Below are 13,335 nucleotides of genomic sequence, written 5' to 3'. Positions count from 1 at the left end.
AGTCAGGCAGTACTATAGATCATCTCACCAAAACACCCCAGCAACTATACTGCCATGCAGACTATAAATTGGACAATTTGTATTTTCTAACATAGCTCAACTCCAAAATCAATATGACTAACCTAAAGATGCATTATAGATAAGTTCATAAGTCGAAACACAGTGATGTTCTCATCTTTATTCTTCTACTTTCAATCTTTTCTATTATATTTCATTTGTCATTACTCCTAATTGAACTATGAGTTATCTCATACGCGATCAAAATAAATCATTCTGTCACCAAATTTTTGACCGAAATATATTTTCTCATCAAAACGTTCATGTTACAAAGTTACCTGCAACCAATTTTTTCAATACCGAAAAAAATTTACAATTCGAACGGTCAGATTCCAAAAGCAAAATATAAACCAATCAATAGCAAGTCAAAAAGACATCCTAATCAAATATTCAAACACAGTTTTACTTACCGAATTATAATTCAGCTTTTAATCAAATCACGACTCTTACTACTTTATTATCTGATAAACAATTTCAGATACTACCCACAAACAAATATTCTAACAATCTAAACCAATATCTACAAACGAGTACTGATCCAGTGATCGATTAGTAACAACATTCAAACCACAACAAGTGGCTTCATCAATTAATTAAAACTGAGCTATACTTCGGTTTTCAAATGCATAAGCTACAATGCTATCTGTCATTTTAAACGAACCGACATATGTAAGTAGAACTCATTTCAAAAAACCTGACACCTATGAGTCAAAATAATTTCAAACAAATCGATCTATAAGTTGGTACAACTCCCATGCATATCGGCATCATCTATGCTATGCCCAATTCCAAACCGACCTATTATGTCAACCCACCAATTTGCCAAACAACTCAGCAACAACAACACTACCCATTTGACCTATCAATAATGGTTGTCATCAATTACTACTAGTCATACTTATTCAATCTTACAATTTCAACACGTATCAATTAGCCTATCCTGCATCGTATCTATAGTTATTTATAGATATTCACCAAACTAGATTAATGTTCCACTTCTTTATATTTACCATCAATATTTCTACTCTTTACAAGTCAAAAACAATTTTTCGATCAAACTATTCCAAAACATCAACTAACAAAACAGTCGTCATGCATATCATGTTACTTCCATCAATCTACACATCAAAGTAACAATCTCACAACACCCAGACATCACCTGTAGTGAATCTATAAACATATCAAAACAAAAGCAATATATATATATAAGGCAAACAAGTTCACCCAATCAAGACGGGTAGCCAGTTCATCAAAACAACCAAATCCACATTACAAAGTTCAACAAAACAAAGCATAAACCTACAAACATTGTTCAAATAAAGCATACAATACCAAGCCTTTCAAACTATTAAGGGGTGGCCATATTATCATCCTCACTCTCCTGCTCCACATCATCATCAACAAGTTTTCCATTGAGAACCACCGTACATGGGTCCATCATAGAAAAATCAACTGGCGGTGTAATAAACCTGGCCTGTTCAGAAGCTCTATCAAATCCTTCAGCCAACATTTCATAACGATAGCTTTTTTACTCTTTTCGGAAATTTTCTTTTCTAAAGCCAATTCATCAATCCTAACCTCTAACTCGATTTTCTTGGTTACACAGAGTTTTTCTCTTTCTTCCAAATCTCCGACTTTATCATGTTCTTCAGCTCCCCATCTTCCAAGATAAGCTCCTCGCGAGCATTCATTTTTCTTTTCAATTTTATCCTGGGCAAGTTTGTTCAGCTTCTCTCTATCCATTACAACACTCCTATGTTTCAATTCACGAGTCTGACCTATACACATAAGTCAAGCCTTTATGACCTATATCACAACAAAAACCAAATTAGCAAGCAAACTTTTTCAATCACAAATATAATCAAACCACCGATATACCTGCAAGTACTGATCCAACACCACATCACTGATATCATTTACAAACTTCACATAAGAAGGAGCTTGTGCATGCTTCTCAGACAATTTGGCAAATAGATAATGATTACTCCATAGAGAGCTCGTATCCTCAATCCCTTTAAAGAAATGCAACTCTTTTTGATTAGAAATAAAAGTCTCAACCACCTCCAATGTGGGTTCTTTCACCAATTGCCCACCCCCTTCAAGATCTATCATATCTTGTTTGCTACCTCCAACGCTAGCTTTTCTTTTCTTGACACTAACCACCTTTTTTTGCAGTTGTTCCACCTCGGTACCAACCTCAATCCTAACAGTGTTAACTGACCCTTCTCTCTCCATATTTCTTGCCTTGAAAATGGCACGCAAACTGCCCAAAATAACTTTTGGACTTTCTCACATGCAAGCACAAAGCACAAATATTTAATAGAAGTATTCATACCATATCAGCACTATATAAGGACACCATGCTCAAACTCAATAAAGGAAAACTTTACATTCAATTCAACTAAGACACGTGAATACATGAAGAAAAACTCAAAACCCTCTCCTCTGTGGAATACACGATCCAAAGTCGTACATGGCAAAAATTCAACTTTTATATCTAAGCTTTCCCTAACTCAACAATTTGTTCCCAGTTGAGCTACACTATCATCATCATCAAACACCGACACACACTTCTTCACCAAATCAGACGCCGAACCATAAGGGTCATTCAAAATTCCTCCTCAACTATAATATCTTCATCATCTTTTTTCTTCCCTTTTTCATTCTCATTTACCATTTTCATTTTTTCAATCCATAGACCACTATACAGAGGCCACACATGCTATAGAAGAAGACAAAACAAGAACAATAAAATATACTAACTTCTATTCTCCATCTTCAAAGCACAAAACTCAAACAAACACACAAAATGACTTCACATACTATATGTGTCCTTCTTTCAAAGAAGTCCTAACCTACGTTCTACCCGTCTTTTACCACAGTTAAGTGATCAACGATCATGATTACAAACCCTTCACCTTCAGATTCCATCAGAACCATTCATTCAAAATCCCACTTTTATCAAAACCACAAACCAGTCATTATACCCTTGGTAAACGAAAAAATAACTACAGGTCATAATTACCTCTATCACCTTATTTACTACCTATATTAAAAAATATTATTCTATCTCATTTACTTCATAGCAATTATTATTCATTCCATTTATTCAAATCAAACCGACAGTTATAAGTCAGATTCAATCCAAACAACCCGACAGTTATACGTCGGCAACAATCCAATCACACTTTCATCTATAAGTCCAATTCAATCCAAACAACTCGACACTTATATGTCGGAATAACTTCAACCAAATTTGCATCTATAAGTCGGCCTCAGTCCAACAAACAATCAATTATCAGTTCATCCGAAAGTGCGCTAATGCAAGCAACACCAAATCTCATTCTCAAGATTGTCTTGGGGGCTAATCCACATCTCATTATTTAACCAGTATTCCTATTCATTCTCAAATCTCTTTTACTCTACTACTCACCTAAAGTAATTTTCAAGCATGACTATCATTTTTCAACATACAACAAGTTAAGTTTGGCAGCTGCTACCATTACTATTCCGAATTACAATTACTATTCTGTACTATGATTATGATCACTATTCTAAACTATGATTACAATCACTATTCCGGACTATATTTATTATTATCATTCCGCTTTATAGCACCACAAAAACTCATAAGCTCAATCCGTTGTATTGAAAAATATCACAGGTCTAGCTTGGGAGTTGTGATCCGGTGATTATAACCCGGTCCAACTATATATGTAAATCAGAATCTAAACACAAATAACAAACGTGGCTTATCTTTAGTTAGAGAGAATCTCGCTAATAACAACCCACTCAGAAACAACCCAAAGCAGTTATCGAAAGATCAGACAAATATCTCAACCTCTCTGAAGAGGTAACGTTCTTTAAATACCGAACTCCAACTATGTGAAAGGTATACTACTCACTATGAGTAATATTATATTCATTTTCTACTCTTAATAACTTGAGTATCGAAATGTCTTTGTAGGTTTCTGCCGCCGCTGTTTCTCTTAAAGCCGACGTATACCTCATTCGTCTCAGACGAAGGAAAGCTCAATCCCTAAACAAGACGAGTTATACATCAAGTCCGGCTTACCACACATACATAAATATTTGACATCCACCGTGGATATGAGTTTACTTAACTCCACTATCATCTTTTCTGCTCCTCTAGGTTAATTAAGATGTGAATATAACATTAGAGAATTCAATAACTCTGAAAGTGAAATCATTCAGGCATTACACACTAAGCACCTTAGTTTAATGCTTTATACATAGGGGTGGCAAGCGGGGAAGCCCGCTCCGCCCCGCCTAGTGAGGCGGTCCCAAAATCCCAACCCGCCCCGCCTAATTGCGGGCTGGCGGGCTAAGCCCCCCAAATATCTTTTTTTTTTTACTTTTAACTATTAAATAATATATATAAAGGCATAAAAAAATCTCTTCGATTTTTTACTTTTAACTATTATAATTTTTATATTCACAAACATTAAAGTCTTTATAATTATAAATATTATTCCCAAAGCAAAATAAACATAATCCAAAACATAATTATAAATATTGTCTCTAAAACAAAATAAACATAATCCAAAACACTCAATCTTCATCTTCATTCTCTCATAAGTTGGGTTGGAAGAAGTTGGATTTTGGCAAAGAAAATTGTAAAAATACCCCTTGTCAAAAAAATACTAAACCCGGCGGAAAAGCCCGCCCCGCCCGCAAAAGCCCACGGTTTAAGTGGTGCGAGTTAGGCGGACTTTTGCTATTTGGCGGTCCCAATTTTCCAGCTCAACCCGCCTTTTTTGGCCGGTTATGCGGGCCGGCCCGACAGATTTAGACCCGTTTGCCACCCCTATTTATGCATGAGATGCTATATTTCCGAATTTTGCGGCGAGAATTCTAGCCATAAAATTATAAATAAAATATCAAAAGCAATAACAAATTAAGATCAACAGGTTCTGTTAATAGATGACAATAGAAATTATTAAAAGCATTGGGTTGTCGACAAGAGATTAGCTTGGTCTCTTCCTCGTGCCCAAGTGAAAACCTCCCTATGAGCACCGAAAACCAACCTTTTGAAATTGACAAGAGATCACCGGAAGAAGAAGACCTCATCACCAGGAGCACAAAAAAAGTAAAAATGGATGGGGCTAATCAGTATGACGGCCCCATGGAAGGTATCGAAGAAAAGTCTACAGAAACAGAGATGGAGTCAGATGAATCCCCTACAACCGATCAGCATATTAAGAACACCATCGTCCCAGAAATTGATCAACAGCCGATCAAATCATATCGTGATATGGTAGTCAACAATGGATTTGAAAAACTAAATCCTGATGAAATTGTTGAACTTGTGGCAGAGGACTATATCGCTGAATCCGACCCCATGGATATGAATATGGAGAATCAGACTCCCTTCAATCCAAAGCCTAATATTGAGGTGTCTCTAGAAGAATATGAAGAATGGTGTCGACCATGGAAGTTCTCTTTGATTGTCAAGCCTCTTGGAAAACTGGTTAATCTCCAGGCTATAGACCGATGGGTGCAGCGAAGGTGGGCTAAGAAAGGCTCTATCCGGGTCATGGATCTAGTGGGAAACTTCTTTCTTGTGAGCTTCGGAAGTCAAGAAGACTATGGACATGCCTTGTTTGAAGGACCATGGATGATAGCGGACCACTACCTTCTTGTGCAAAGATGGAGACCCCTCTTTATGCCAATAGAGACAAAAGTACAGAAAATTGCTGTGTGGGTACGAATTCCTAATTTACCAGCAGAGTTGTACAACAAATATTTCCTCTGGAAGGTTGGAAAATCTTTGGGTACAATGCTTAAAGTTGACGAATTAACCTCCATCCACTCTAGAGGAAAATTTGCTCGTATTTGCGTTGAGATTGATCTAAGGAACAAGTTAGTTCCCTCTTTCTCAGCTTTAGGAAAAGAATTCCACATCGAATACGAGGGCCTTCATCAAATCTGTTTCAAGTGCGGGAGATACGGTCACAAGCTTGATCAATGTCAGGAATCCCCAGGTGACAGCCCCATGGTGGCAGCGGCGGCGGTTAGTGGAGATGGAGGATTAGCGGCAAATGCTGATAAGAAAAAGGAGAAAAATCAGGAAACCATTAATGGGAAGAATCAACAAAATAGGAAAGAGCAATTAGTCACACCGAATCAGAATCCAGACATTAAAATCCCAAAGAACATTTCCAAAAAAGGAGAAGAATCTGCTTTAAATAATGAGACCGTTGCGGCTGGAGAGAAAAATCAAGTAGAAAATTTGTTTGGTCCATGGATGTTAGTTAAGAGAAGTCAAAGAAGGAATAAGCTGAAAATGGGGGATACTCCTAAAGAAAAAAAGGGAGGTGGAAGTGCATCCAGATTTCAGATTTTGGCAGAGGAATATCAAGGAAGAGAGCGTCAGCAGGCCTACAATGGAGGAAAAATTAGCCAACCAAATATGGAAAAGGAAAGAAATTACACGCAGGTCCATATCAAACAGAATAATCAACCAAATAATGCAAGATCTGCACAGAAACAGAAACAAGCCATCACCATCATTAAGGATAAGGGTGCTGACATAAGCAAGAAAATACAAAATAAACCAAATCAGAATCATCAAACAAAGGAGAAACAGAAGCCTGAACCAGGTTTGAAACCAAATAAGTTAGAATCTCAAAATGAGCATAAAAATCTTTCAAAAGAGAAGGAAGTCAAACATCAAGATTACTGGAGACAATTTTCCAGATTAAGCAAAGAAATTGCTAAAAGCAAACAGGAGTCCCACCTGAACATCACTGACCTCTCTAACCCCCACACCACTGCCCTTATATCAAAATTCATGGGCGGAGGAGCCTGTGGACAACAGAGTGCTGGTGAACTACAAGAGCCACCAGACCCGGGAGAACTAAACCTGGATGAAAGCATGATGGAAGTCCAATCCCAAGAAGGAGTTAATTCAACTCTCAAGAGAAAGAATGAGCTTGTTTCTCCTGACCACAGACCTATGGAGGCTTAAATTCCTGGTTTCTTCAGGAGGATTTTTCTTATCCCTATCCCTTTGTTATCATGAATATTATTTCTTGGAATTGCAGAGGAACTGCCTCTAAGGGGTTCTCTTTCATCATTAAAGACCTTGTTTATAGATATCATGCTAACTTAATTTTTCTACTGGAAACTCATATTTTAGGACATAAAGCGGAAGCTACTATCAAGAAGCTAGGGTTCGATTCCTGGTGCATTAGTGACGCTGATGGTTTTGCGGGAGGCATTTGGTGCCTTTGGAATAAGTCTCTTTGGAATATCGAACCTGAGATAATTGAGAAACAGTTTGTGCACTTGAAAATTAGATATAAACAAGAGGAACCATGGTGGCTTACTGCTATTTATGGTAGCCCTCATGTAAGAAATAGAAGCAGCCTTTGGAATAAATTAGAAGAGTTAGCTATGGGGATTAATGGCCTTTAGTGTCTTGGAGGGGATTTTAACTTAGTTGCCACTTTGGATGATACCGGGAGAAACTCTAACCTTTCACAAGATACCAACAGATTCATTAGTTGCATGAGAAATTGCAATTTAAATTCTTTAGACTTCTCTGGCCCACCATACACTTGGTAGAGAGGAAAGGTCAAGAAAAGACTGGACAGATTCATTTGTAACATTGATTTTTGTAGTTTGTTTCTGACAGCAGGAGTTAGACACCTTCCAAAGCTCAAGTCTGACCACTTACCACTTCTCCTCGATTTCAACATCGCCGCTGTCCAAAGAGGGGAGAGATCGTTCCGCTTGCTGGCACCTTGGTTAATTCATGAAGATTACAACAATCTGGTGGTGCAGAGTTGGGACAAACAAGGAAACCTTTTGGAAAATATTTCAGTTTTTGTGAGAAATGCCAAATATTGGAACATTCACACTTTTGGACATATTTTTCAAAAGAAGCGTAGGCTTTTCACAAGGATGGATGGTATTAATCACAGCCTCTCTTTCAATACGAATCCTTTCTTAGAAAAGCACAGAAGGATCTTTGGAAGGAGTATGAGATTATTACTATTCAGGAGGAAAGCTATTGGCAACAAATGTCTAGATGTAATGTGATAAATTTTGGCGATAAGAATTCTAAGTACTTCCATCAGAAAGCTAACGGAAGAAGACAGAGAAACAAAATCCTTACTCTAAAGAATGATGAGGGAAGTTGGATTGAAGATGTGGATACTCTTAAGACTATGGGAGCCTATTTTTTCAAATCTTTATATTCACCTGATCAATATAATCCTGATTTGCCTATGTTTTCTATTGCAGGTCGATTCCCTACTATCTCAGAGGAAGGAAAGCAACAACTCGTAAGAGAAGTCACAATAGAGGAAATAAAGCTGACAGTCTTTAGTATGGGAAGTTGGAAAGCTCCAGGAAGCGATGGGCTACTGATGAACTGATTTTTGACGATTTAGAATTTCACAAATGAATTCTCATTGCAAGCATAGTTTCTAAACCAATCACTAATTCTTTCATACAAAAAGTTGTTTGTCACTAGTACAAACCCCTAAAATTTATAAACCGAAGTATTGGACCTCGGGTTGTTCTCCCTAGGAATTGTAATGAAGTGTCTTGTTATTGGTTATGAGTTATTTTGGGGTTTTGGATAAGAAGCATGAAAAGTAAATGGCAATGAAAATAAACTAACAACTATAAAAGGCTCTTGGCAAGATATGAGAACTAGAAATCCTATCCTAGTTACCCTCCTCAATTGTGATGAGAATTGTTCATTGCTCCCACTTAGTTAACCTCTAACCATGGGGGAAAGTCAAGTGGATGAATCAATTTGATTCCTCAAGACCTAATCAACTCCTAAAGGAAAGACTAGCTTTAGAGGCGTTCAAATCAATTAGCAATCTCTAATTATTAATCAACAAAGGAATTAGATAACTCAAGAGTCACTAATCACTCTACCTAGGCCAAGAGGAACAAAATCTATACAAAAATCCAACCAAGCATTTCATCAAACACTCGGAAGGCACAAAAGAAAGGTATAGCAAATCACAACAAGAATGAATTCTAACTACAATTGAATACAAGGAATTAACAACAACAATCAAGGAAATCACAATTATCATGAATTACCTCAAATTGCATTATTGAAAGGGAATAAAAGAAATAACAATCTATCCAAAACAAAGTGAAGAATCACAAGAATCAAAGTACATAACTAGAGAGAGGAAGAGGAGGAGATTAAGAATTTGCAAAGGAGAATTGAATTAAGACATGAATTAAACCTAGATCTAAGAAGAGAGATTAACCCTAACCTAGTCCTAATCCTAGAGAGAAGTGAGAGCTTCTCTCTCTAAAACTACTCTAAACTCAAGCTATGACTAACTTCTCATCTAATTGTTGTTCCTCCCCCCTTTAATCCTTGATCCTTTTATTCCTTTCTATCAGAAATTGGCGCCAAAAAATGGGTTCAGAAACCCCTCAAAATCTCCAGGCACGTGTTGCTTTAATGAAGTCATGTGCAGACATCGACGCGTGCGCGCACGGTACGCGTGCGCGTGCCTGGTTGATTCCGCAATGTGCGCGCGAGCGCCTTGTGCGCGTGCGCGTGCTTGGCCGTGATCAATTCTTTGGCTTTTTTTGTGCTTCTCTCCACTTGCATGCTTCCTTCCTTGCTTCCTTTGATCCATGCCTGGCCTATTTCAATCCTGGAATTACTAGCAAACACATCAAGGCATCTTATGGAATCAAGGAGAAATCAAAATTCATCAAAATAAGGCCTAAAAAGCATGTTTTTACACTTAAGCACAAATACAGGAGAGATAACAAAACCATGCTAATTCATAGGTTAAATGCGAGAAAAGGTCATCAAAATACTCTAAATTTAATACAAGATAAACCCTAAAAATGGGGTTTATCAGCTACCTGCCAAGTTTTTTCAACATTCTTGGAAGATTGTGGCTGAGTCCCTTACTGAGTGGATAAAGTTGATTTTTAGAGAGCCAGAGAATATAGCTCACGTCAACCGGACTCTTATCTCTATTATTCCTAAGACCCATTCCCCTGAAAATTTTTACTCATTTTAGGTCTATTAGTCTTTGTAATGTGTGTTATAAAATTTTTACTAAAATTGTTGCTAATAGATTGAAACCTCACTTGAACAGTTTGATTGCTAATACCCAAGCTAGCTTTGTCCCAGGCAGAGTTAGTGCGGATAATATTTTAGTTACGCAGGAAGTTGTTCATACTATGAGGACCAGGAATGGAGGCACAGGACTTATGGCCATAAAAATAGATTTGGAGAAAGCGTATGATAGACTAAACTGGCTGTTTATTATTGACACGCTTAGGGATATTGGAATACCGGAGGAAATCGTCACGCTCATTAATCTCTGTATTTCATCTCCTAGCATGAGCCTTCTTTGGAATGGGTCTCCGTCTGAGGCCTTCACACCATCCAGAGGAATAAGACAGGGAGATCCCTTATCACCTTATCTCTTTGTACTTTGTGTTGAAAGACTATCACATCTTATCCTTTCTTTTATTGAAAATAAAAAATGGAAACCTATAAAGGTGTCTAGGAATGGCCCTAATCTTTCTCATCTTTGCTTTGTAGACGACATAGTACTTTTTGCGCAAGCTAACTGGGACCAAGTTGGTGTTGTCAAGGAGGCGCTAAAAATCTTCTGTGAATCTTTAGGACAAAAAGTCAGCCTCAATAAGTCGTGCGTTTTCTTTTCCAAAAATGTGAACCACAATATCAGAGAAGAGCTTAGCCAAGAACTAGGGATTCCCCTCACTAGCAATTTGAAAAAATACTTAGGTGTTCCGCTGATCCACGAGAAGTGTAGTAAACAGCATTTTCAACATATCATTGACAAGATGCAAGCCAAACTCTCTAGTTGGAACATGAAGACCTTATCCATGGCAGGAAGAGCAACGCTTGTTCAATCCGTTTTATCTTCTATTCCAAGTTATGTTATGCAAACTATGAAGGTTCCGATCGAAGTCTACAACAAGATTGATAAAATTTGTCGGGACTTCCTTTGGGGTTCAAGTGATCAAGATAGGAAAATTCACCCTCTAAGCTGGGACACCGTGTGTAAACCGAAAGATCAAGGCGGGTTAGGCATTCGCAAAGCTCAAGAAACAAATAACATTTTTCTCATGAAACTCGCTTGGGGACTCATGACGAAATCTAATAGCTTGTGGGTTAAAGTTTTCAAAGCCAAGTACGGCTGTGGTGAGAACTTGATTCCCAAAGTCCATCGAAAAGCCAACTGCTCAAACGCTTGGAAAGGAATCGTGAAAGTCTGGAACCAATTTCAAAGGAATTTTATCTGGAGAATTGGGGATGGACAATCTATTGCAGTTTGGACTGATCATTGGGTTCCAGGAATTACCAGCCTAAAAGATGTATCTTTATGCCCTATCGCTGCAGATAGAATGGTCGAAAAGCTCTCAAGTTTTACTAATGGGGATGGGGAGTGGAATTGGGAGATGATAAACAGCTATTTCCCTGAAGATATTTCTGAGATTATTCGCACGCTAAAAGCTCCTCACTACTCTCTTGGTGCGGACTGTATTAGCTGGTTACCCTCTACTAATAGAGAATTTTCTATCAAATCAACATATTCTACTTATTACAGTGGAGATGGAGAATCAGACACAAATTTTAATTTGTGTTGGAAAATTAAAGTTCCTCAAAGATTAAGAGCTTTCACTTGGGTAATCTACCATAATTCTCTTCTTACAAATTCTAAGAGAAGGACAAGAGGTCTTACCATGGTTGAAAGTTGCCCCAGATGTCCGGATCATGAAGAGACTCTGCTCCATGTGCTGCGCGACTGTCCCTATTCCCGCAGTGTCTGGACTAGCAGGTCAACCAGTGCTCTTCCCCGAGGTTTCTTTAATCAACCTTTGCAAGATTGGCTAAAGACAAATCTCTTCAAGATCATTCGAAAAATTAGTAGGACTCCTTGGCCCACCCTCTTTGTTACTGTTTGCAACAATATTTAGAAAGCCCGGAATGATTTAGTTTTCAATTCAGAAATTTCTACCAGCCTTCATTATATATATACACACACACCGCATCAAGACTTACTTGTTAAGTGCTTTAATTCAGGTTTCAAATCAATTGACAAGGAATCCAGTTTATCTTGCTGCCATTTGGGAGTTGAACTATTAATAAAGAGTAACTCACCATCCATTTTTCTTTCAAATATGTTGTATATGTTTGTTTTCTTTTATAGAAATATTGTATGTGGGAACCTCAACAAGCAAGAAAGCTCAGCTTCTTTCCCCTCGTGCTATGGTTGTTGATTCAATACAAACTCTTGATCCTATTAATACTGTTAGTAATTTTCCTTCAACTCTATTAACACTTTTTTTTCTATCATTTGCCAATATCTTTGAATTTAACATTTTGTTTTGATTTATCTATTCTCCAGTGGTCAGAGTAAAAGGTTAAGTTGAATGATGCTGAGCACAAGTTAAAAGATCAAGGACGTCAACTAAAGGTTCAACAGAAAAGAATTGGTTCTACTGAAAAGACTTCATGCTTTGTATGAAAAATTGAATCTCCCACTTCCTTCAACCATGTCTGTTTTTGCGGATGATGAGCTTGGGACAGGCTCTAGTGATGATGAGGATGATAACATGAGTGATTAATGTTTGGAGTATATGTTTTTTCTAATTTAGATTAAGGAATTTTTAGGTGAATTAGTTAGTACATTTGATTTTATTCATGATATTTGACCTTTTTAAAGGTTTTTTTTTGTTTTAGTTTAATTATTTTTTTTATTTTAGTTTGATTATATTTATGGACAAGTATTTTAATAATAAATATTTTTTTAACTCTTTTATGGTAATTGGTTTTTTCATGACTTTATTATGTGTTTATAATTTCGATGATGTAATATGAAAAAAATGATTATGATGGTCTTAATATAGAAAGCAAATCGAATACAATTTATTTTCTAAAATATTTATATATTAAATAGCAAATTATTTTGTATGAAAATTGTTTGAAATATTATATTAAATTTGTAGAAAATTTGTGCGAAAATAATTTTTTATTTTGTATGAAATTTGTTTCAAATATGTAAATTCTTTTAAATTAAATTTTTCTGAAATTTAATTGAAAAGAAATATTTGATTTGTCTAAAATTTGTTCGAAAAAAATTTGTTATATTAGACTAAATTCGTTAGAAATTTGTCTGAAATAAAGTTTATTTTTTGTTTGAAATTTGTCTAAAAAGAAATATTTTTATGTTTGAAATTTGTCTGAAATACGTTGTCTTTATGTTGGGTATTCTGTCT

The sequence above is a fragment of the Arachis ipaensis genome, chromosome B7, assembly GCF_059453495.1.
Source record: "Arachis ipaensis isolate K30076 ecotype BB chromosome B7, ASM5945349v1, whole genome shotgun sequence".
Lineage (NCBI taxonomy): Eukaryota > Viridiplantae > Streptophyta > Magnoliopsida > Fabales > Fabaceae > Arachis > Arachis ipaensis.
The sequence above is the reverse complement of the archived record's forward strand: the minus strand, read 5'-3'. Positions refer to the sequence as shown.